We start from the raw sequence: 26,550 nt of genomic DNA, 5'->3' as shown, positions 1-26,550 counted from the left end.
ACAAAGGGACCTTGGCGTGTGTGTCCATAGATCTCTGAAGGTGGAGGGGCACGTTAGTGGGGTGGTGAAAAAGGCATATGGGACACTTGCCTTTATCAATCGAGGCATAGATTACAAAAGTATGGAGGTCATGTTGGAGTTGTATAGAATCTTGGTGAGGCCACAGCTGGAGTACTGTGTGCAGTTCTGGTCGCCACATTATAGGAAGGATGTGATTGCACTGGAGGGGGTGCAGAGGAGATTCACCAGGATGTTGCCTGGGATGAAACATTTAAGTTATGAGGAGAGGTTGGATAGACTAGGGATGTTTTCGTTGGAGCAGAGAAGACTGAGGGGAGACCTGATCAAGGTGTACAAGATTATGAGGGGCATGGACAGGGTGGATAGGGAGCAGCTGTTCCCCTTAAGTGAAGGGTCAGTCACAATGGGGCACAAGTTCAAGGTGAGGGGCAGGAGGTTTAGGGGGGATGTGAGGAAAAACTTTTTTACCCACAGGGTGGTGACGGTCTGGAATGCGCTGCCTGGGAGGGTGGTGGAGGCGGGCTGCCTCACATCCTTTAAAAAGTACCTGGATGAGCACTTGACATGTCATAACATTCAAGGCTATGGGCCAAATGCTGGTAAATGGGATTAGGTAGGTAGGTCAGGTGTTTCTCACGTGTCGGTGCAGACTCGATGGGCCGAAGGGACTCTTCTGCATTGTGTGATCATCCATTTTCTGCCTCATTAATTATGCAGCCACAGGAAACACGCTGTCTCACTGGTGGGTGGCCTCTGAATTGCCCGCCACGCCGATACCTCACCGTTTCCTCACTCCGGGTGCCATATCTAAACTGCAGCCGTGCACACAGCTCTCAGTGCTTGCAGCCCAGGACTTAAGACATGGCCCTGAAAACCAAGGAGAGTTCAGTGACCCATCACTGGAATAGACCATAAGACCATTAGACATAGGAGCAGAAATTAGCCCATTCGGCCCATCGAGTCTGCTCCGCCATTCAATCATGGCTGATAAGTTTCTCAACCCCATTCTCCCGCCTTCTCCCCGTAACCTTTGCTCCCCTTACCAATCAAGAACCTATCTATCTCGGTCTTAAATACTCTCAATGACCTGGCCTCCACAGCCTTCTGTGGCAATATATTCCATAGATTCACCACTCTCTAGCTAAAGAAGTTTCTCCTCATCTCTGTTCTAAAAGGTCTTCCCTTTACTCTGAGGCTGTGCCATTGGGTCCTAGTCTCTCCTACTAATGGAAACATCTTCCCCACGTCCACTCTGTCCAGGCCTTTCAGTATTCTGTAAGTTTCAATCAGATCCCCCCTCATCCTTCTAAACTCCATCGAGTATAGACCCAGAGTCCTCAAACGTTACTCATATGTTAAGCCTTTCATTCCTGGGGTCATTCTCGTGAACCTCCTCTGCACCCTCTCCAGGGCCAGAACATCCTTCCTGAGATACGGGGCCCAAAATTGCTCACAATATTCTAAATGTGGTCTGACCAGAGCCTTATAAAGCCTCAGCAGTACATCCCTGCTTTTATATCCTAGTCCTCTCAAAATAAATGCCAACATTGCATTTGCCTTCCTAACTACCGACTCAACCTACAAGTTAACCTTAAGAGAATCCTGGACCAGGAGTCCCAGGTCCCTTTGCCTTTTAGAGACCGCTGTGATGTCCTCCACCCCTGCTCTGGCTGCAGGAGGTCCAGCAATCTCACCACTCCGGCTTGGTAGGCACTGGCAGTGGTGGTCAGTGCCAATATTGCACAGAAGAGGTTGGCCGTCCAGTGCAGAAAGAGGATGAATTATCTCATCTGTGCCACCAGGGGAAAGCAACCATCTCATCACTCTAAACTCACACACTCACAAAGCCATCACACATTCACTGGCATCTCACTCACTGCCAGCTCAAGGGACATCACCACTCACTCTCTCACACACACCCTCACATCTCCATCTGGCCACATCTCGTCTGGAGACTGCCATCTCTGCCCTCACCACCTTGAGGCCACTTGCACAGATCAACATGTGCCCCCACATACACCCTGGGATACCCCCCCTTCCCCAGTACAGCCCTCGCCCTGCAGCCTCTTCCCTTGTCTGAGGCCACTTCTCCCCTTTCCCCAAGCAAGCCCTAGCCCTGCAGCTGTTGAAATGCCACCCTCACCTTACAGCTTTTCTAGTAGTCAGAGACCTGAGCTGTGAAGCCTGGCAACATTGACCGTGAGTGCTGCCCAAAGCCAGGTAGGCAAACAAACCTCAAAGTCCCGAGTGAAGTACAGCTCGCCAAGGTACATGTCGCTTGCGTACCATTGTGAAACATGTCGGCATGCAATCACACTAACATGCCTGGATGTCCCAGTGTAGGGGGATGATTCTGGTGAGCAGTGCCGATAATGAGATGCTAAAGTATTGAAATTAGGATCCTGATGCGTGGTGGTGACAGTGGGAAACACGCCCCGCCATTGACGGGCAGAGCGGACAATCGCAAACTGGTTTCATGACAGCGTAAAACTAATTTTTGGCTTTCTCGCCACATTGTCCACTCACGCCGCCAAACACGATTGTCGCCAACGGAAATGGAACATTCTGGCCATTGGCAATCTTAACCAAGATACTTTATTCCTCTATTAGGAAAGCTATTTGAGTGTTATTATTTATTGCGAGGGGAATTGAATGTACCAGTAGAGGGGTTATGCTTCAGTTATACAGGACACTGGTGAGACCACATCTGGAGTACTCTGCACTCTATTGGTCTCCTTATTTAAGGAAGGATGTAATTGCGTTAAAAGAGAAGGTTTATTAGTACCTGGAATGGGCGGGTTGCCTTATGAGGAAAGGTTGGTCAGGCTAGGCTGGAGTTTAGAAGAGTAAGAGGCAACTTGATTGAAACATATGAGTTCCTGAGGGGTCTGGGCAGGGTGGATGTGGAAAGGATGTTTCTTCCTGTGAGAGAATCTAAAACCCGGGGATATTATTTAAAAATAAGGGGCCTCCCATTTAAGACAGAGATGAGGATGAAATTTATCTTTCAGAGGGTTGTGAGTCTTTGGAACTCTCTTCCTCAAAAGGCAGTGGAAGCAGAGTCTTTGAATATTTTTAAGGCAGAGGTGGGCAGTTTCTTGATTAACAAGGTGGTGAAAGGTTATCAGAGGTGGGCGGGAGGTTATAATTAGATCAGCCATGATCTTCTGAATGGCAGAATGGGGCCCAGTGGCCTACTCCTGCTCCTAATTCATATGTTTGTATGTTCGTACTCATGTGACGGAACCTCTTTAAGATATTGGCATAACAAGGTTTGTTTTTGTGTGACTCCAATAAAAATAAACTGAACTTTATTATATGGTCTAACACCATAGTGCTACTGGAAGGTCTTCATGGGCCACATTTCCCTCGGTAAAAGGCATCAATGAATTAAAATACCAGACAGCTTAGTAAAGCCTGTTGCTAGGTAAATGCTCTCATCATGGATTATTTGTTTTTGCTAAAAAAAATTATATTAATTTAAAAATATGGGGCAAGAATTATTCTTAATCTTATTTGCATAGATAATCCAGGGAGGATCCAATTTGTTTGGTGATTTCTCCTTCCCCTCTTCCATCTCCTGGCTAGGGGTGCAGTTACATCAACACCCTCCTGTGTTTTGCTTATGTGGTCATTCTGCGTGTCTTATCCCAGATGGTGTATGTCATTAAGCCATTCAACCTTTGGGGCATCACCAACTCTGTCTTCACCTATTGCCCGCGCATTCAAACAGATACACACACTTTCAACAATAATCACGGTATAATCACTAGGAACAGGAACCATGGATGTTTTTTCCCTCTTTAACACAGTGGTATTAAGGTCAATTGTACCATCCTACCACCACCTAGTCTGAGATAAGCTAAAATCAAGTTTGGTATCTGTATTATTCAGCTATGTTCTGTTTTAACCATCTAAGCTTTTGGAAGATTTCACTTGATTCATTGGGCCATCCTCTGACTCCCCAAAACCTTTAACCCACCTACAAAGCACATGGGAGGAGTGTTTCCTCGATGGCACCTCTCAAACTCAGGATGCTCTCCACCTCAAGGGCACAAGCTGAACGGGAACACTATTAGCCCAAGTTGCCCTCCAAATTTTGTTCACTTGCCAGCATTTATTGCCCTTGCTAGGCAATTAAGAGTCAACCACATTGCCATGGGTCTAGAATCACAAGTAGGCTAGACCAGACCAGGTATGGGTAGCATATTTCCTTCCTTAATGGACCAAATGGGTTTTTACAACAATCAGTAATGGTTTCATGACCATTAGACTTGAGTTTCACTATCTGCCATGGTGGGATTTGAACCCCAGTCTGCATGACATTACCATGTCCCCTGGAATACTAGTCCAGTGACAATATCACTCTGCCACAGCCTCCCCTCACCCAAACGACACACCCATATCGACCTGGACTTATATCGCCATTCCTTCACTGTCGTGGGGTCCAAAGGCCTGGAACTCCCTGTCTAAAAGCACACTGTGGAAGCACCTTAGCTACTCAGACTGCAGCAGTTCAAGGAGAAAGTCCCAAGTTCCACCACTGCCTTCTTGAGGGCAACTAAAGATTGCAATAAAAGCTGGTCTTGCCAGTGATATAAATGAGCAGCGAAAAGCTGGTGTACTTCACTGAACTTGGGATAAAGCTGTTATTTATGTTGCTTTGCACCGGGTTGATAAACCCTTTCAGATCTGGCTTAAAAATAGACTTCCTGGTGTAGCACATTACGTGTGACACACGTGATGTGAGCTTTTGTGGCCAAAATTTCCCGCACGATGAGCTATTGATTTCAGAAGAGTTGCCGGCATTGACCGTGAGCAGGGATAGCGACAGGATACACCAGAAAATAGTTTCGCCCGCCTCCAAAAAAAAGGGCAGACTACAGATACTGCTCACCATCGCAGGCAAACTAAGTGAAATAGCAATTCCTGTTTTCATTGAGCATTTGAATTTACAGCCCTTTTCAATTCAGCAGCCTGGCCACTAAAAATTAACCTCCTGCCCGACATTGTCAAAGAGTGCTCTGTCGTAAAGCGTCTCCTTTTTAAAATCAAGCTATATCCATTTTCCAATAGATGAGCGAGTTTAAATATTGTGATGACTGTTCTTGTTAACTTCTGAGTGGCTGCGATCAGGGAGCTGAGAGGAAGAAAAATCCCATTGTCCGATAAGTAATCTTGCTCTTCGCCCTCTCACTTCCCCCTCCAGGGCAGATTTTTGCACGTTACCTTGCCCAGCTCCAAGCTTTGCGTGACTGGATGATATATTGTGAATTCAGGCTTTGGGAGGGAGTCACAGACAATATGAGGGTTGGACACTCAATTGCTGAATGGGTCGCTAACTTCTGTATCTGAATTCCTTATATAAAGAAAGTACTTGGATTTATATTACACAGGATTACATAGAAGAGACAGCACATAAACAGGCCATTCGGCCCAGGCAGTCCATGCCAGTATTTATGCTCCACTCAAGCCCCCTCCCATCTTGCCTCATCCCAATCCAGCATCGTTACCCTCGATTTCCTTCTCCCTCATATGCTTGACAAGCTTCCTCTTAACACGATACAGTTCAACCACTCCCTGTGGCAGTGAGTTCCACACTCTCATCACTTTTGGGGTACATAAGGTTTTTTTTTTGGAATTCTCTGTTGGATTTCTTGGTGACTATCTTATATAGGTGGATTAGTTATGTTCTTCCCCACAAGAGGGAATATCGCCTCTGTATCCACTCATCAAAAGTTTTCATAATTCTAGAGACCTCTGTTAGCTCATTGCTCAGTCTCCTTTTTTCGAAGGAAAAGAGACCCAGCCTCTCAATCCTTTCCTGATATGCACGCATTTCCGGTAGCATCCTTGTAAATCTCCCCTGCACGCCCCCCACCCTCCAATGCCTCTATAACTTTTCTGTAAAACGGCAACCAGAACTGCACACTGTGCTGAATTTTCGCAAACGCACAAGGGCTCTGTGCCTCAGACAAAAAGGCGCAGGAGCCCCAGTTCCAGAAGTCCCGCCCTTAAACCCGGCACCTACCATTTTCTCCTGGAGAGGTAGGGGGTGGGCGGGGCATTGTTTGGGCATGCGTGGTCCACAGAGGCAGGGGCACACTTAAAAGAGCTCGTTTCATCACACAGGTTTCTGAGACAGGTCGGGCTGAATTTTACGTGCCCCTGGCGGGTGTGTTCCCCATGGAGTGGGGGGTGTGAAGGACACGTAAAATGGTCTGGGTGGCCCATCCCACCACCTTCCCGCCCACCCCTGAGCTCTCCCCCAAAATGCAGGGAGTGGGCCGGCACTGAAATAATGAAGGGTTAATTAGGCTTCTTTTCCAACGATGGACAGGAGCCCCACTCGACCCTCGTTAATCAGCCCCGCGGCACTTTATGGCTGCGAGGCAGGTCAGCATGAAGCACGTCGATGTGGTTTCTGGAGGGGATGTACTATCCACCCACCCCTGCCACCACCACCCCCCTCCCCCCACCGCCACCCCCCCCACCCCCCCCACCCCCCCCACCCCCCCCACGCCCCCCCACCCCTATCCCTGTGTTATTTCGCCCATGACTTGTGGGATTTACACATTTGAGGTAAAGGCCTAAACCTTCCGGAGTTTTCTGGAGAGGTCAAACACCCTTTGGGAGACCTTGAAGAATTTTCACCAAGCACCACAGAACTTCAACCAATTCAAACACAGGCGTGTGGCTAACCCCCAAGGGAGTTGGAGGGTGGGGCCTGTGGCCTTGGAAGGGCAGATATTATTGCCCCTCGTGACTCAGGCACCAGGTGGGAGGAAGGAGGGTGTCAGAGAAGGCAAGGCTGTGCATCGTGGCAAAGAAGCTGCAAAATGGGGATGGTACCTTTGCACACTCGCACCATGGAGACACATGAATGGGAACAATGTGAGGTCAGAGGCAGGAGGCTAGGCCAGGATTTGGAGGCAGTGCAGCATGCATCAAGCAGGAGCAGGACCAGGTTTTACCCTGGGGTAAGGGTCTACCAACTGTGGAGGTCATGTCTAGAAATGACTGAGAAGCAATGCAGACTAAGACTCTGGTGAGTGACTTCCACATAATAACCCCTCAACGTGGAAGCCACACTTCCTCAGGGAAATGTCCCTCCCCAACAAGAGCAAAAAACAAACAGCACGAACTGAAAGTCAGTACCATAAACGTGGCTGAAGCCTTGACCATCATAACCCTTGGCCTCAACATAGTTCACAAAGACATCCAGAGAAGTCCTTCACAACCTGGACCCTGCACATATATGTTAGTGGCTGTCAATGAGCCTGCCAAAATGCCACTCTGTACCTACTCAAACAATGCCCACTATGCCAGGAGTGCCAGTAGGAAGCAGGGCATTACGCCCATGGCCTTCAGATGTAATCAGCTGTTGCACATTGTGCAGGGTGAGGCCACACCTGTTTTAGAACAACTCCTTCAACTACCTTCCACATTATCCATCCACCACAGGTGTCCGGTGACAGGAGTGTGGGGCATCTGCAACTTGAAATGTTGCCAGGCACAGCCTCTACCACCTGAAAGACAAAGGCTTCCAATGTAGTGAGGAGGCCACACAAGCATGCTTCCTTGGAGCTTACATGGCATCTTGACATGCGGAAAGTCCACTTAAGTGACTGCGTAATGCTCACGTGTGGAGGACTGCCTTTGACACCGCACTCATGCTTGAACTTCACCTGACAAACTGGATTTGATGTTTGAGTCTGATCATTGATCATCCCTTAAAGTCAATCAGTATGGACAAGAAATGCTACAAGGAGCATTTCAATCCACAACCCTTGGTGCACTACTACCTTATCTGAAGGTCTGGAGAAGGAAACAGCCTTCCACTGTTGGACATGCACGGGCACACCCTTGCTCCTGATGGCATCAATGAGAGATGGACTTCAGCAAGCAGTCTTCCGTGCCACTGGTGAAAACTGCCTTCATTCTGTAAACATGCCCATTGACAATGTCGATGTGCAAACATTTTTGGTTATAGTGATATGGATTTACAAAGTGCTTAATCATGATATATACAAAGTGATTTGAAGCCGTTAGTGATTGAGATGACGTGGCACACTGCGCTTGCAAATGCTTCTTTGCAGTGCCCCCTGTGTTGCAGGAGGTGGAGGCAGGCTGCTCAATCCTCGTGCTATAAAGCATTGAGGAGCGTTGTGGCTGGCCTTGTTGTGGAGGGCCCCCTTGGGGACTTACTTCAGATTGTGGCCTCTGCATTTCTGCAGGGGCGGCCATTGTCACTGGCACATGTACATCAGACCAGGCCTCTGGCAGAGGTGCTGGGGAGTTAGCAGAAGATGGGGGTGGTGAGATGGTCTCAATACCTTCAGCCTCCTCACTAATCTCAGGTTGGCCTTCAGGTGGGTTAGCAATGACAGCAACACATTTCACAGTGCTTTATAGTCAGAGGTGGACAATGAATTCGGCAGGGGTGATTAATGAACTGATCAAGGGTGCATGTTGGGTTTTGGATTCATTATCAAACCAAATAAGTATTAGGCACTCAACATTAAAAATGCTGACAAAGATTCCCAATGTGTACTCAGAGATGGAGTTTGCCAAAGATGTGCGTCCAGGGAACTCTCATCACATCACAAGCACTTGAAGGCATCCATGCATTTAAATTACTGAGCAGGCAGCCTGATGTATTATTCACATAACATTCTACATAGAAGCGAGAAACACTTAGAAATACTCTAGAACCATCTTTTGTTTCTTTACTTTTCCCAATACTACTACTTTTTACCTTCCACCATCATTCCATCTTTCATTTAATCTCTCTTGCCTTCCACCCTATCATGGACCTTCCCTTTTATTCCTTCCCCCTGTCCCCCCCCAGCACCCACAACCTCCTCACTTTCCCTCTGTAGTTTAAACTTGTTATGTCCCAAATTACTTCCAATTCAGATGACACATTATAAACATGAAACATTAACCCTGTTTCTCTCTCCACAGATGCTGCCTGGCCTGCTGAGTATTTTCAGCATTTTCAGTTTTTATTCCACATTTCCAGCATGTGCCGCTTTTTGCTTTTGTTCTACTTGGAAGTTATTCGTGTAAAAATCACAGAATCATAGGTGAAAAATGAATTCAGGGTAATATGGTGGGCTCTGCATTTCAACAAGAATTGCTGGTACGAGCTGGGTTGGATCTTTGTGGTCAGAAAGGCCGTGGTTGGAGCTCGTGATTGTGGCAGCTTATTGATTTTGAAGAAGAATTGTTGTTGAAAATGATTTGAATAAATCTTTAGAGAAGTCTGCTATACTTGCAAGCTTCAGCAAATAGGAAAGTACTCGATCAAATTAGTTATCCAGTTAGCACATGTCAATAGACAGATCACTAAGGCCCAATTTTGCACCACGGTAGAGAGCCTCTCCGCCATGGCGAAAATGGCAGATAAGCTCAGAAATCCCAAGTCCGGCCCTGAACACGGCCCGGGGTCGGGACTGGAGCTCGGCTGGGGTTCACGCATGCGGTTTACAGAGGCAGCTGGCCATTTAAATCACCAGCTGCCTCCACTGAAGTGGGATTTTGGTAGGACAGGAGTGTGAAAGCCCCAAGTGTGCAGATTAGACCAGATAATAGCCTGTCTGAACTTGGTGGATTCATTTGGTTAGTTAGGAGAAGTAAGATATCCCTTTGGGGGGTATGGTCCCAGGAGATCTTTGGAATAGGTAAAGCATCCTTTGGGAGAGGTAAGGAACCCTTTGGGATTTTTAAAAGCAAACGTGATTGTGCATATATATGCTTACACTTCTTGGAACTGTTAAAGCTGTCAAAGAACTGTCAAAACTGTCAAAGAACTGACAAAGCTGTTGTTATGATCCCAGCTGGTGTTATTACTGGACAAGCCAGATCCATATGAGGAACCCAGCTTGATAAATCCTAACTTTTATTTTTTTGTTTAGAAACATGGAGAGTGGCTACTGAACAGAGTCACAGGAGTCAGCTGATGAACTTCTAACAATAGAATAAAATATTTATTAAACAAGAAAAGATGAACTATGTTACAATACTCCTTCACCCACAACTATACCTTTACAGGCATATACAGGTTCATAAGGATAACACAAGTTACAAAAACCATTGTATACCCTCACGTTCACAGTAAGTACACAGCCCATGTAAAACAATAAGCGACCTGTGGTTAGGCATATTACACTCTGAAACCAAGTGATAGATGCCACCCCAAACATACGCTATGGATGTCTCATCAGCATCCTCTGGACACTTGTCATGCTGTGAGCCAACCGGTCTCACTGAACTCCATCTTTCACACAGGGTTTCCAATCTCTGCTCTCGAGGAACCCACTTTGGAATCTTATCCTAAATGACGCTTTCTCTCGGATGCTTTCCACAAGGGTCCACCTCCAGGGTTTCAAACTCTCCTTCCGATGTTCCTTTCCCCTGGACCACCACATGCATCCAAGCTTCAGCTTCCATGCACTCTCTCTCAGATGTGCCACAGAACACCACGGCTTCACATGCCCATTGTAAAGAGTTACAGACCTTCAGCTGTCTCCTTGGATCGCCTGGCTTCTCCTAAGCCTATTTTGCTTTAAGTCTGCATCCTGCAGCTTTCTCCCTTTAAGCTTGGAGCCTTCCTCTCTGCTCCTTGCTTTTGCTTCCACTGAACAGGACCTTTTCCAGATTGCTAATGTTTTCCTTTGACTAGAAGGGCTTCTTGGGACCTTTCTCTTTTCTACTCCCTCTTTGGTTTTGAGGCCTTTCAGTTCTTTTGCAATATCTATATCTGCCCTCTCTGCAGTTCCCTCTGCTTTGCCCAGACTCTCCTGGCTTCCAACTGAACTAAAACACTGCTGTTCTGTTTCTCCCTGTCTCTCAGTGTGGGCCTCCTGTTGCTAGGCAACCACCTCAGTTTGTCTACCTTGTGTTTGTTTCAACTTCCCTTCAAGAGTCATAAGACCTCATTAAAATATAGGTATTTTTAAAGTGAAACTGAATCTCAAGATGCCCTCTTTCTTAACACACAAATATAGATTAACCCTAAGCTTAAACTTAAAACTAAAACTCAATCCTAGCACCCTCAAATAAAATATAACTTGCTTAAACTATCTTTGGTTCCTAACACTGCCAAATAACTTTCAAAGCTGTCACAGAACTGTCAAAGCTTTAAAAGACCTGATAAAGATGTCAAAGAACTGTCAAAGCTGTCAAAGAACTGTTTATCTATCAAAGAACTGTCAAAGGATACTAGGTTAGTTGGCGTGGAGGGTGTAAGGGCAAAGGCTGGTGGGAGGGGGCATGGGTTGGCATGAGCTGGCACTAAATTGGCATAGGATCTATAAAGAGCCATGGAGATGTGGTGGGTAGAGGGGCATGGATTGTCATAGGGGATATATGGGGCAATGGGGTGTGGGCAGATGTGCATAGGTTGGCATGGATGGGGCATGGAGAGTGTGTGTGTGGGGGTGTGAGGGGGTGAGGGCAGGAGGGCTGTTTTTTGTTTCAATTTAAAAAAAAATTAAGTCAACAAAGAGCCGGAGCACAGAGGTAGGCCTTTTGCCCAGCCTGCCTCCTCACCCGGCAGCCTCGGCACTCGTTCTGGGGCTGGCGGCTCCAACTTCTAATCCAGCCCCCACTCCCCACCCCCACCCCTGGAATGAAAATCAGAAATGCAGGCTGGCAATTTCTCCCCGTCTCTGCGCACCCAACCCAGGAGCGAAAACCCGGGCCTAAGTGACCTATAACAGAAACCCGGGGCTGAACTTTACATCCCGCGGGCGGACGTGTGTCTGGACCTGATCGGGCGATTATCCCGACATCATCGCACTACTTGCGCGATATTTCACTTGGTAGGGCGTGTGCCAAAGTCAGAAGGGCACCCGCCGACAATTAAGCCCATGAACGGCGCCATTGTCTCTGATTTTTCATGGCCCATCCAACCTTACGGTTGGCGGACGGGCGAATCAGCCAGGTGGCCTTTGCATTTCTCATCAAACCCCATCCAAGGGCGGGATGGAATTTCCGTTCTGAAATAAATTAAAAATCAATATCGATGGACAGCACTTTTACCAGTTCTCTTCTCAGGTGATTGATTGCGATGCCTGGGCTTTCTTTGCAGCTTTTCAAACCTTTCCTTTAGCGCTTTCCGGTCTGCAGCTCCGAGGCAGCTGTCTGCTTTCAGGGAGCTGCTTTCTCTCAGCGCTAACCCACGACCGCGGAAATGTAATCGCCCGCCCCCCCCTCTCCCACACCCTGGCAGCGCTCAGCTTCTCAGGGCGCGCTTCACGCTGGCTGGCCGTTAATTGGCCAGCCAGCGTGAAATCGCGGCCGGGAGACCGATCGTGGTCAGGGGGCCCTTTTCCCGACCACTCCCGGGTCTGCCGATCGCACGCGCCCGACACGGGTAAAATTCAGGCCCTGAGGTGGGCAAGTCTGAATGTTCAAACCCGCTTTTACTTACCATCTTCCTGCAGGAAGGCAGAAGCGTTTAACAGTCAGGAAGCTGAAGAGGTTGTGAACTGACGGAAGGTTTTGAGCCCATGATGGCATTATGGAAATTGGAAAAATAATCGAATGAACTGACTCTTGAGATTCTGAAATGTTTGGGATAATTGCGTAAACGTTCAGAAAAGTCCCACCCAAGCTACTGAGGAAGGCAAACAGACTAGGCCAACAAACATCCAAACTGGAACTGAGGCCCTTGTCTTCAATTTAAATACAATAAAAAGTGATTACAGTTGCAGTCGTGGGATTAAGAACAGAGAAAGACAGTATTGCAACAGCAGCTTGGAGAAAGCTTGATAGAGGTCGGAAGGAAACTTATGCCAATTGTTAATTTTGGCAATCACATTATATGTATTTTTAAAGTCCTTTTGATGCTATTTTGCCATAGCCTCCATTTTGTGCGTGTGCAGTGGGGCGTGGAGGTGCGGAGTAGGTGGGGTGGGCTGCAGTTATTATTTTCTCTTATCCTCAATTTTGTGTCAATGATGTAGATTATCAATCGGAACATAGGACAGGAGCAGGGGTAGGCCATTTGGCCCTTTGAGCCTGTTCCGCTATTCGATAAGATCATGGCTGATCTGGTTGTTGTCTCACAACTCCACATTGGAGTCTGCCTCCCAGGATAGATTGGTCACCAGCCAAAGAGGCAACAGCAAGTCAACGTCAATGGAAGAGAAATGGAGCTCAATGTTAAAACGAGCTGCCAATTCGGCCATTTCTGCCAAGGGCCAGTCTCGCCTCCGTTGCCCCGCCCCACTCCAACCCCACCCCTCACCCAGATAAACCAAGCAAAATCCAGAACTCCCTGAACTGGGGAACCCCAGATCAATTCCCACTCAGCATTAATGCAATGTGCCGAAGCCCCTCCTCCCTACCCCATCGCAAACAATTCTGCCCACGATCTCTGAGCAATTCTGCTCAGCAGACTCATGTGCAGAAATACCACTGGAAATCAAAACCATCTTGAACGAGTGACACAAAATACCCTTCAAACTGAATATTTATAGTTTAAAAACCTGCTCAATCTGTTGCGATATGGTACGTCATGAATGGCTATGTCATTTAATGAATTCAATCAAAATTCAAAATTCCGAAAGGATTTGAGAGGATGATTATTTTCTTTGTTTTTCTTCAGGGATTGCACTGATACTGGGATAGTTAAAACGTGGAAACTCCACAGCAAAATCTCCACGGACTATAACTGATTGCTTTTGTATTTATTTTTAAAAAAAGTAGGAACAGCAAAGCCAAGAACAACACTTCAATAGTTAAGAGACTGACCTTTTTTTTTAAACTTTGATTACTTTCCTGTACCAGCTTGGTTTTATGACCAGTTCCCTGTGTCTAAAGAGTCTGGATTCAAGCTGCATTCTGGCTCCTTTGGGTATAAAGCATATTGTTCCAACTTTGTATGTTCCCAGTAGGAAGCCTGGCCCACTGGAGGAACATATCAGAAACTTGGACGTCCATAACACATTCCAGAATTTCCGATCTGTTTATCCAGCAGGCGACGCACCCTGTCATGACTGCAAAGTTGGAAAAATGACTCTATCGTCTGTCCTGATTTGGCCCTTGTGAGGGAATGCTGCATTGTCAAAAGGTCCTCATTACAGGTGAGCATCGACACCCTGTCTGTCCCTTCTGGTAGTTCAGCTGCATAGTCAGCATTAGATAAAGAGCAGGACATTCTCAGCGATGTGGCCAACATTTTATCTCCGTTATGGTTCCAGGGGTGAGAAAGTTCAGTTATGAAGGCAGATTGGAGATGTTGGGATTGTTCTCCTTGGAGAGGAGAAGGCTAAGAGGAGATTTGATAGAGTTGTTCAAAATCATGGAGGGGGATGGGTAGAGCGGATAGGAAAAAAAAACTGTTCCCGCTCGTAAAAGGTTAAGAACGAGAGGGCACAGATATAAAGTGATTTGCAGTGGAAACAAGTGTGAGGTGAGAAAAAGCTTTTTCACACAGCAAGTGGTTCCAGTCTGGAATGCACGGCCTGGAAGTGTGGTGGAGACAGGTTCAACTGAGGCATTCAAGAGGGCATTAGATGATTATTTGAATAGAAACAATGTGCAAGGGTATAGGGAAAAGGCAGAAGAATGGCACTGAGTCATAATGCTCATTTCGAGAGCCGGTGCAGACACAATGGGCCGAATGGCCTCCTTCTGTGCCATAACAATTCTGTGATTCTGTCATCTCTGAACCAGGGTCACCAAAGATTGATTAACTGCATGTTTCTTCCATTGCCTGCTTGGACTCTCCCATTTAAACTCCTCAATCCATTGCCTGTCATTCCTCAGCCCTACCTGAGTTTCTCACAAAGTATCCTCCCTCTTTTCCTTCCTCAGCCTCTGCATTGAGTGACTCTTCATCCTTGGTGATTTCAATCTCCATCTCAGCCTCCCTTTTCTGTCCTTCGTCTGAATTTACATCTGCCCTGCCTCATCTCACCCTCTCCCGCCATAAAAACTCTTCTACACAAACTCGTAGCTGTGCTCTCGACCTTCTCATCATGCCTGGTCTCAAATGCAGGCAAGTGCATCTCCCCCCATGTCCTCGTATCCATCATTTCCCCTGTCCCTTTCTAAGCTTACTTCCTTTTGTAGCATATAATAACACCAAAGTAAAATGCTAAGAATAATACTACTGCAGGTTAGAGTCCCACCTCCAGCTGTCACAATACACCTGCAACTGCTGATTTCTCAACCATTCCCTCAACTCTACCAATGGCATCCATGTTCCTCGCAAAACCTTTACTCTCCCTCACCCTGGTTGGCCCCTCTGAATTGTCTCTAATCTTTGCATGCTTAAGTCCAAAGTGTGTAGACCCGCGTATATCTGGTGCGCACATGGTTTAGGTATCCATCACCAGATCTAATTGGACTACATAATGTTCCATTGGGCCTCGCTCTCCTGTGCCAAATCTGCCCATTGTTCACCCCCTTCTCTTTGTCCACTAAACTGTCCCCTCCCCACCACCCCCCTGCCCGCACTGCCTATCTCCCCCCTGTCCTATTTGTGAACCTGTGCATTTCTCTAGTTTGTCTCCGACTGCCCCTCATCCTCTCTGCAAGCTCACCTTATCCACCATCTGTTCCCTCATCCCCATTCTCACTAAACTGAGGTCCACCCAGATTATCCCTGAGCTCCTAACTACATTGTAAACGTTTCCCTTTCCTCAGATACTGTCCCCATCCCGTTCAAAACTGGCCAACCTCCCAACCTTCACCCTCGCAAACATCTGCTCACCCAAAATTCTGCTGCATGTATCCTAACTTGCACCACGTCCTGCTTATCTTTCACTCCAATTTTAGCAATCCTACATTCCCAGTCTCCCAGCCTCAAGGTTAAAATGATCATCCCATGTGTTTAAATCCCTTCATGGACTGGCCCCTCCCTATCTCTGTGACCGGCTTCCACCGCTTGAGCTTTTTAGTTCTGCAACTCTGGTCTCCTATGCAACCATCTGTTACCACAATTGATGTCTGGGCCTCCTGCTGCCCAAACTGCATAATCTTATGCCCCTAACCCTCCATGGCACGTCAACCTCTCTCTCCTGCTTTAAGATCCTCTTTGAAACCCAGTTCTGACCAGGTCAGCCCTCCTCATGTCTTCTTCTTTGATTTGGTTAAGCAAAGTCTCAATTTTCAAATTCTGATCATTGTTTTCTCTGGCCCCTTGCCTCCTGAGCTCTGGAATCTCATCGAGCCCCAGAACTGTCTAAGGCATCCATGGTTCTCTCTTCAGCTGCCAGGGCCCAAAGCTTGGGAACTCACTCCCTAAACCTCTCCACTTCCCTTTCTTCCTTTAAGACATTCCTTAATGCCTAACCCTTTGACTAAGCTTTTGGCCTCCTACCACAATATCGCCTTACGTGTCTCGGTGTCAAAATCTTGCTTTATAATGATCCTGTGAAGCGCTTTGGGACATTTCATCATGTTAAAGGTGCTTTCTAGCTCTCAGTGTTGCTGTTGTTTTGGCTCACTGATGCATTTTTCAGATGTTTTCCGACATTTAAACATGCTGTGTGTCAGCCATGGCTCAGTGGTCGCAGTCTTGCAGGTTCAAATTCTGCTTCTGAGATTTAGAGCATATCATCTAGGCTAACACTGCAGTGCACTACTGAGGGAGTGCTGCACTGTCAGAGGTGCCATCTTTCAGTTGATTTGTTAAAGCTGTTCTCTTGGGTGCACAAATTAGCAGTTCCTATGTTATAACAGTGACAACATGTCATAAGTGTTTCATTAGCTATGAAGCCCTCTTGGATGTCCTGAGGTCATCAAAGGCACCATATAAATGCAAGTTTCTTCATTTTTTATCAATATGGTGGTTGTGTTACAAAACAGTTGCTGCATATGCTTATGAAGCAATGGTCAATGCAACTTAAGTTATTTGCTTACTATCCTGAGAGATGTGACAAGGTGTCATCCAAACATCAGTCTCCCTTTCTTTATTGTAAACAAACAGAATGGGACTGATGCAATATTTATCAGTTAGTCACTTGTTGGTCAAAGTATCATTTACAGCATCACATTTGTTCACTGACACATCCAGTCTTGGTAAAAAATCTTCAGACCTCCCCCACTCTAATCTCTGAAAGGTGCAGGTGAAAGGAAATGCTGTTCTTGTGCAATGCAGCAATCTTGACCTAAAATCAAAACGCGTGCTGTACACTGAAACTATCAGTCCTGCTGGAGGTTTCTAATAATGGGCAAAGAAGGTTAAAGGGAGTTATTTAATATTATGAGGTATTTTGATAGCGAAAATAGAGAGAAACTCTTTCCTCCGGCAAGTGGCTTGGGAACAAAATGTCATAGATTAAAAATAATTGGCAAAATAACTAGAGGGGAGACACGAGGACAATTTTCTTTTCATACAGAAGGCTTTTAAGATCTTGAATGTGTGGCTGGTGGAATCAGATGCCATTGGGAGCTTTCACAAGGGCATGTACTTGAAGAGAACTCACTTGCAGGGCATTGGGGAGCCAGCTGGTGTGTGGGATACTTTCAAAGAGCCAGCACAGACATGAGGGCTGAATGGCCTGCATCTCTGCTAGAAGGCTCGATGATTATATGTTGGAGAAGAGATTAAGCTCACACATAACCTCCCCATATCATTAAATGATTGGTAAGATGGGAAATAGTACCACAGTGGATACGGGTTCTAGCACAGCTACAACACTGGCATCTTCCTGACAATGTGAAAAATTGCCCAGGTATATCCTATCCACTAAAACAGGGAAAATCCAGCCTGGCCAATTATCACCCCATCACTCTACTCTTGATCATCAGCAAAGTGATGGAAGATGGCGTCAGCAGTGCTATCAAGTGATACTTACACAGTTATAATTTACTCACTGATGTTCAGTTTGGGTACTGCCAGGGCCACTCAGCTCCTGACCTCATCACAGCCTTGATCCAAGCATGGACAAAGAGCTGAATTCAAGAGGTGAAGTGAGATTGGCTGCCCTTGACATCAAGGTAGCATTTGACCAAGTATGGCATCAAGGAGCCCAATTCAACGGAATCATGAGAAAAACCTTCCACTGGTTGGAGTCATACCTAGCATCAAGTAAGATGGTTATAGTTGTTGGAGGGAATAATCTCAGCTCCAGGACATCGCTGCAGGAGTTCCTCAGGGTAGTGTCCTCGGCCCAACTATCTTCAGCTGCTTCATCAATGAGCTATCCTCCATTATAAGCTCAGAAGTGGGGATGTTTGCTGATGATTGCACAGTGTTCAGTTACATTTGCAACTCCTCAGACACTGAAGCAGCCTGTGCCCTCATACAGAAGACCTGGACAACATTCAGGGTTGGGCTGATAATTAGCAAGTAACATTCAAGCTATGCAAATGCCAGGCAATGACCATCTCCAACAAAAGGGAATTCCACCTCACCACTGGTGCAGTAGGTTGCATCATCTATGACATGCGCTGAAGCAACTTGCCGAGCCTCCTTCGATAGCACCTTGCAAACTCACAACCTCTACCATCTAGAAGGGCAGGGGCTTCAGACACCTGGGAGCACCACCACCTGCAAGCCACACGCCATCCTGACTTGGAAATATATCACCGTTCCATCACTATCGTTGGGTCAAAATCCATGAACTCCTACTGAACAGCACTGCGGGTGTACCCACACCACATGGACTGCAGTGGTTCAAGAAGGCAGCTCACCACCATCTTCTCAAGGGCAATTAAGGGTGGACAATAAATGATGACCTTGCCAGCGACGTTCACATCCCAAGAACAAACAGAAAAACCTTCCACTTAAGGTTTTCTTTGCCAGCAGCAATTAAAGCCTGAGCTGATTGGTGGACATGCCCATTTTACAACAATTGGATATCATTGTCTGAATATGACTGGCCAATTTTCATCTAGTAGCAGTACAAAATACTGTGCATCATGCAATGCTGTGTTTTGCTCATGTTTTAATTGGCCATCCAATTTACTTGAGTAATGTTACAAGAGATCTGCTATTTGTAAAATAATGGATACATGGGAGTGATTCGAGGGCAGCACCTCATCTCAGTTCATGAATATAAACATTGTCACCAAAACACCCTATTGAAATCATAGAATCTTACATCACAGAAGGGTGGTACTTGGCCTGTTCCGGCTCTTTGAAAGAGCAATCGTGCTTCATCCCACGTCCCTGTTTTTTGTCTATAAATCTATAACGTCTTCATACTCCTATAGCCTCTTTAAATTATTCATATAGTCCATGTTCATCGCTGCTACAGGTCCTACTGTCCTGATGAGATGGTGGTCTAATGATAATATCGCTAGCCTAGTAATCCAGCGGCCTAGGTGAATGTTCTGGGGTCATGGGCTCAAATCCCACTATGGTAGCTGGTGGTGCTTAAATATAAAAGAGTCTCAGTAATGGTGACTATAACAGCTATTATTAATTGTTGTAAAAACCCATCTGGTTCATTGATGCTTTGAAGGGAATTTGCTATCCTTACCTAGCCTGGCCTATATGTGACTCTGGACCCACAGAAACATTGCTAACTCTTATAGACGCTCTGAAATGGTCTAGCAAGCCAAACAGTTCGAGGGCAATTAGGAGTGGGCATCCCATGGACACCAATATCCCATGAAAGAACTAAAAAAAATACCATGTAAACTCTGAGTGACAAAATTTCTGCTCTTTGACTCACTCTGTAGGGGAAATAATGTTCTTCCATTTAGTCTATCAATATCTTTAATCATCTTGAAACTTGACAAGGATTTTCTTTATCCAGAGAGTGGTGAGAATGTGGAACTCATTACCATGAACAGTGTTGAGGTGAGTAACACAGATGCATTTAAGGGGAAGCTAGCCACACATGAGTCATAAAGTCATAGTGTTTTACAGCACGGAAAGAGGTCCTTCGGCCCATCGTGTCTGCACCAGTCATCAAGCCCCTATCTACTCTAATCCCATTTTCCAGCACTTGGCTCATAGCCTTGCATGCTATGGCGTTTCAAGTGTTCATCTAAATACTTCTTAAATGTTGTGAGGGTTCTCGCCTCTACCACCCTTTCAGGCAGTGATACCCCTTCCAGATACCCCTCACCCTCTGGATGAAAAAAATTTCCTCAAATCCCCTCTAAACCTCCTGCCCCTTACCTTCAATCTATGCCCCCTGGTTATTGACACCTCTATGAAGGAGGAAACTTTCTTCCTATCTACCCTATCTATGCCCCTCGTAATTTTGTACACCTCAATCAGGTTCCCCCTCAGCCTTCTCTGCTCTAAGGAAAACAATCCCATTCTACCTAGACTTTCTTCATAGCTGAAACGCTCCAGCCCAGGCAACATCCTGGTGAATCTCCTCTGCACCCTCTCCAGTGCAATCACATCCTTCCTATAGTGTGGCAACCAGAACTGCACATAATACTCCAGATGTGCCCTAACTAACGCTTTATATAGCTCCATCATAACCTCCCTGCTCTTGTATTCAATGCCTCAACTAATAAAAGCAAGTGTTCCATATGCCTTCTGAACCACCTTATCTACCTTTCCTGCTGCCTTCAAGGATTTATGGACATGCACACCAAGGTCCGTCTGATCCTCTGCACTTCCGAGGATCCTACCATTCATCCCTTGCCTTGTTAGTCCTCCCACAACGCATCACCTCACATTTTTCAGGCTTAAATTCCATTCGCCACTGTTCTGCCCATCTGACCAGCCCACCTATATTGTCCTGCAGTCTAAGGCTTTCCTCCTCGCTTTTTGCCACACCACCAATTTTTGTGTCATCTGCGAACTTACTGATCATACCTCCTTCATTCATGTCTAGATCACTAATGTACACTACAAACAGAAAGGGACTCGGCAGTGGACCCTGCAGTATGCCGCTGGACACAGGCTTCCAGTCACAAAAACAACCTTCGACCATCACCCTCTGCCTCCTGCCACTAAGCCTTATTTTGGATTCAATTTGCCAAATTGCCCTGGATCCCATGGGCTCTTACCTTCTTGACCATTCTCCCATGCGGGACCTTGTCAAAAGCCTTACTGAAGTCCATGTAGACTACATCAACTGCACCACCCTCATCTACACACCTTGTCATCTCCTCGAAAAATTGATTCAAATTTATTAGACACGATCTCCTGCTGATAAAGCCATGCTGACTATCCTTGATTAATCCTTGCCTCTCCAAGTGGAGATTAATTCTGTCCCTCAGAAATTTTTCCAGAAGTTTCCCTACCAATGATGTTGGACTCACTGGCCTATAGTTCCCTGGCTTATCCCTACCACCCTTCTTTAATAATGGTACCACATTAGCTGTCCTCCAGCACCTCTCCTGTGGCCAGAGAGGATTTGAAAATTAATGTCAGGGCCCCTGCAACCTCCTCCCTTGCCTCCCACAGCCGTCTGGGATACATCTTATCTGGGTCTGGGGATATATGCACTTTTAAGCCCAGTAAAACCAATAATACCTCCCTCTCAAGCTCTCCTGGGTACATTTTAAAAATTCTGCCCCCCCTAAGCCTTTCACACTTCGTCAATCCCAATTAATATTGGGGAAATTGAAATCTCCTGCTATTATTACCTGATTATTTTTACACTTCTCTGAGATTTGCCTACGTATCTGCCCTTCTATCTCTCCCTGGCTGTTTGGGGGTCCCTAGTACACTCCCAGCAATGTGATTGCCCTGTTTTTGAGTTTTACTCATATGGCCTCATTTGAGGAACCTTCTAAGATATCATCCCTCTTTAATGCTGTAATTGACTCCTTGATCAATATTATAACACCACCTCCTCTTTTACACCCTCCCACCATTTCACCTGAAGATTCTATACTCCTGCCCCTCCCTCAACCATGACAGCAATGAAGTCACACCCCCATGTGTTAATCAACACTCTCAACTCATCTGCCTTACTCGCAAGACTCCTTGCATTAAAATAAATGCCATCCAGCCTTGCCATGCTCCCTTGTGCCTTAACTTGACACTCCTGGCAGTCTGGGTGACCCCACCTGCAGGAAATGCCATGGGATTGTCCAGCTTGAGTGCTGGGTTTCGGAGCTTGAGCGTCTGCTGGAGGCGCAGCAGTGCATCCGCGAGGCTGAAAGTTACTGTGGATAGCATGTTTTTAGACGTGGTTACCCCGCAGCTTAAAGAAAGTGCAGTCAGAGGAGGCCACCAGTCAGAAGGGAGGCAGGTAGCTAGTCAGGAAAGCCCCAGGGTGCATCTCACTCAAGAACAATCTTTCTGTGTTGGAAAACGGTGAGAGTGACGGTTCCTTTGGGGAGTGCAGCCAGAGCCCAGCTGCACAGGAGAGAGGAGAAAGAGGGGAAGAGCAATAGTGATAGGAGTCTCAACAGTGAAGGGTGCAGACAGGCATTTCTGTGGCTGCAGATGTGACTCCAGGATGGTGTGTTGCCTCCATGGTGCCAGGGCCAAGGATGTCACAGAGCGGCTGCAGGGCATTCTGAAGGGGGAGGGTGAACAGTCAAAGATCATGGTTCACATTGGTACCAATGACATAGGTAGAAAGGGGAATGAAGTCCTGCAACAGGAATTTAGGGAGATAGGCAGCAGATTGAAAAGCAGGACCTCAAAAGTTGTAATCTCTGGATTACTCCCGGTTCCACATGCTGGTGAGTATAGGAATAGGCGGATATGGCAGGTGAATGCGCGGCTGAAGAGTTGGTGCTGGAGGGAGCGCTTTGGATTCCCGGACCACTGGGGAAGGTGGGACCTGTACAAGGCGGACGGGTTGCACCTGAACCGGAGTGGGACCGAAATCCCTGCGGGGGGATTTGCTAGTGCTGTTGGTGGGGGGTTGAACTAATTTGGCAGGGGGATGGGATACAGAGTGGAGGTATAGTAGGGGGTGATGTACAGACATGTATAGCAGAAAAAACAAATCAGCCTGGAAGGCAGAGCGTATATAGTCATGAGGGAGAAAGGATATGCTAATAGAGTTAGATGAAGATAAGTGGGAGGAAGCTCCTGTGGAGCATAAATATCAGTGCTAGACCAGTTAGGATGAATGGCTGGTTCTGTGCTGTATTATCTAGTAATCTCAAGTCTTACTTTTCCTTTTGTGGTGTATGTTCTTGTCTAAAGTCCAGGGACAGTCCAAATTCTCTGGATTGCATGTTACGTAACATCTTGGCCCTTAGCAATGAATTTTCATTCACAATGAGTTCCTGCATTCCCTTCAACCAAAATATTCCAGAAAAACAGTGGGGATCACTTTGACTTGGGGCGCTAATGTTAAATGGACGATGTTTGATCAGCGCCTCATTTTCATTCCTATTGATTTCATTGGCTGATATTCATCTAAAAGATAAAGGCAGGAATTTTAAGCTCCTCCCCCCCTCAAGAGCGGGCTAACAGGTGGGGGGAGGTGGGGGGTGGGGTGACACCAAATCGGCTGGGATGGCGGGGAGTGACAGGCCTGTCACCTGCTCATTTCTGCCAATATTTTCCCAGCAGTGGGGTTTGCCCACACTACACCAGGTAAATCCAGGTTGAGGTCTTGTGTGGTTCCACATGTATGGACACCCTATGCCCAAAGGAGAGGCAAAAAGCTCTGGGAGGTGGTACATCCGCCTACCCGGGGGCGGAAGCTATGGCCTCAGGCAATTAACTGCCTAACAACAGATAAATCAGCCATAGCTTCCCAAGTTGGAGGAGGTGGGCTCATCCCCAACTTTTTGGACAGCGGGTAGGGCTACCACCTCCACTCGAAATCCGGCCCAAAGCCTTTTATCCCAGGAAAATCCTGGAACGTAACCAGGAAGTTGGGGTGCAAATATTGAGCATTTCTGCAAGAGAACCCAGTTCTAGAATTATCCAGAACATTCAATAGCTACACTAGATCACCAGCCAACGTTAACTCGCTATTAATATCCCCATAGCTTTTGAGAACACATGGGGGCTAAATTTGGTCTTGGGTGCCCCTTTTGCACAATGCCCATATTTTTATTGAAAGTCTAAATTTATTGCTTAAATTGTGTATTTTACGACAGAATTAATATGTTTCCATATCATGCTGTAGTTCAGTCAACTATCGCTGCACAGTATGCCTTGGATTTTTTTTTTAATAGGCTAAGAATATGAGATCGTGGCTTTGCACCACCATGTGGAAAATTCCAGAATATTTTCCTACCATTTGCTTGTAAAATAAGTCACCTGCCTCTATTACTATAGCTAACTCCAGGTGTTCCTTGGCTTTGCATGTGCTGTGCGATTATGTTTTAAAAAGGCTGCAAATTTCCATAGATTCTCCTCAATCTCTTAATAAATACTGGACTTCATGTGTCAAAGGAAGAATGCATTCCTTGGTTCGTTGGAACCAGGAATAAACTTTATTTGCAGGAGGACAGAACATTTTATAAAAGAGAGTTAGCTCTCTCATTAGGCAGCCTGGCTATTGGCGCATTAGTATATTTTGGACATTGGGGATTCAATCCTGAGATTCTTCAAACACTGGGCACAATCAAAGTGTGCATAGAGGACACAGATTTAAGGTGATTGGCAAAAGATTGAGGGACAGCATGAGGAAAAATTGTTTTACACAGGGAGTGGTTAGGATTTGGAATGCGCTGCCTGATAGGCTGGTGGGAGCAAATTTAATAGTAACTTTCAAAAGCGATAGATGCTTGAAGGAAAAAATAAATGCAGTGATATGAGGAAGGAGTTGGGGAGTAGAACTAACTGGATTTCTCTTTGAAAGAATTGGTACAGACTTGATGGGCTGAATGGCCTCCTCCTGTGCTATTCTATGATCCAATGGATTTAGCAGAACCTGGATTGGTGTGCGTCCCAAAATAAAAAGACAAATTAACCTGGATGACTCTCTCAACACCCATTTCCCTCCAATGCTATCCAGAATAAATTCTCCAAAACGAACCGAGTCCTGGATTATTTTTCCTTTACATTCTCTCTGCCTGATAGGCCTAATGTTTACATACAACAAATATTTTATAAATGCATTACAAATTCCATAAATTCCTAGGTCCATATTTATAACAGGAACTGCCTATGTAAACTTGTCATATTGTAATTGCAGTCTCCTACAGGTGGTGGTGCTGTACCACCTCCGTTTGCATTTCCCAGCCTGCATTGCAGAGAAACTCTCATGTTTGAACCTACTCTACTTTTGCGCTTCCCAAACTGCTATCGGTTTAGCCTATTTGATAAATTCAGCGTCAGCAGAGTATCAGTTGGTAACAGCCTTGACTCTGAGTCAGAAAGTTGAAGCTTCCGATCCCACGTACTCCAACATAAGATCTAGGCTGATGCTCCAGTTGTAGTAGTGAGGGATTGTTGCACTGTTGGGGATCCCATCTTTTGGATGAGATACCAAATTCTAAACTTCTAGGGCGCAATGATGCTGTAAGAAGCAGGTTGGAAAATTAAGTTTAAATGTTTAGTTTCTCCAAAGGCGTAGTGCTTGAAGTCTTCATCCTGTGTGGAGACCAGGCTGTGTCACATTGCCCTCCCAATATAAGTTGTGGTAACAGATCTGAGTCGGGGCAATCTTTTATGTAGTATAAGGGTCTGGTACATATAAGGTTAATGTGGGACTGAGTACAGTACCCCCCACAAAGAGATGTAAGAAGGCACATGACCCAGACGTAGGATCGGTATGGCGTTGGCCAGAGGTGTGTTAAGATCTAGTTATGGAGATGGCTCCTTGCTTGTACCCTTTACTGTTTATAACTATATTGTTACAAGTAGTTAATAAAGACTTGCTGTTGATATACAGAAGATTACGAAGACTTCCTTGAGAGACACATTCTGTAACGAAAGCCATTACAACATTTTAGACACTACAATTCTTTCAGTGCCCTTGAACTCTGGAGGAGGAAGTTCAAGTCTGGATTACTGCTCCTGACTGGTATCCGGTAATGGTAGAACCAGGATGTTACAGCACAGAAAGAGGCCTTTCAGTCCGCTGTGCCTGTGCTGTCTGTTTGTTAGAGCTGCCCATTCCCCCTGTTCTTTCCCATAACCCTGTAAACGTTTTTGTTTCAATTATTTATCCAATTCTCGTTTGAATGTCACTATTGAATCTGCATGCTTTCATCACCTTTTCAGGCAGCGCATTCCAGAACACAACACTCGCAGAGTGAGAAATGTTTTCCTAATGTCTCTCATTCTTTTGACAATCACCTTATACCTGTGTCCTCTGGTTACCGACCTTTCTGCCGCTGGAAACAGTTTCTCCTTATGTTCCCTTTCCCTGCTGGGAACTGCACTCGCGTTAGATGTTGAGTAAGGCAAGGATAATTCCTCCCTGCCACGTTCCCCGACAGTTAAATACCCCATGCAAAAGGCAAAATATAGCAGACGCTGGAAATCTGAAATAAAAATAAATGCTGGAAATACTCAGCAGGTCAGGCAGCAGCTGTGGAGAGAGAAACAGGGTTTACTGACTTTCCATAATGATTACATGTTTTGGTTACTTAAGTGACAAACCTTCAGCACATTGGAGAGTGTGAAGTTGTTCACTTTGGTATTGATGAAATTCCAAGGTGCAGAGGACTCTAGGTGTTCTCGCGCATGAGTCACAAAAAGTTAGTGTCTCAAAAATTTGA

General features: G+C 46.1%; 1 long non-coding RNA gene across 1 annotated transcript in view; it reads left to right on the top strand.

Moving 5' to 3' along the window:
• LOC144694008 (uncharacterized) overlaps nucleotides 1-26,550 on the top strand; it is an 85,174-nt gene that overhangs the window by 19,493 nt on the left and 39,131 nt on the right. Inside the window, exon 2 of the long non-coding RNA XR_013579632.1 lies at nucleotides 13,926-14,117. This is a non-coding gene — a long non-coding RNA (uncharacterized LOC144694008). The remainder of the gene's footprint in view (nucleotides 1-13,925; nucleotides 14,118-26,550) is intronic.

The sequence above is a fragment of the Cetorhinus maximus genome, chromosome 19 (assembly GCF_964194155.1).
Source record: "Cetorhinus maximus chromosome 19, sCetMax3.hap1.1, whole genome shotgun sequence".
Lineage (NCBI taxonomy): Eukaryota > Metazoa > Chordata > Chondrichthyes > Lamniformes > Cetorhinidae > Cetorhinus > Cetorhinus maximus.
The sequence above is the reverse complement of the archived record's forward strand: the minus strand, read 5'-3'. Positions and strand labels throughout refer to the sequence as shown.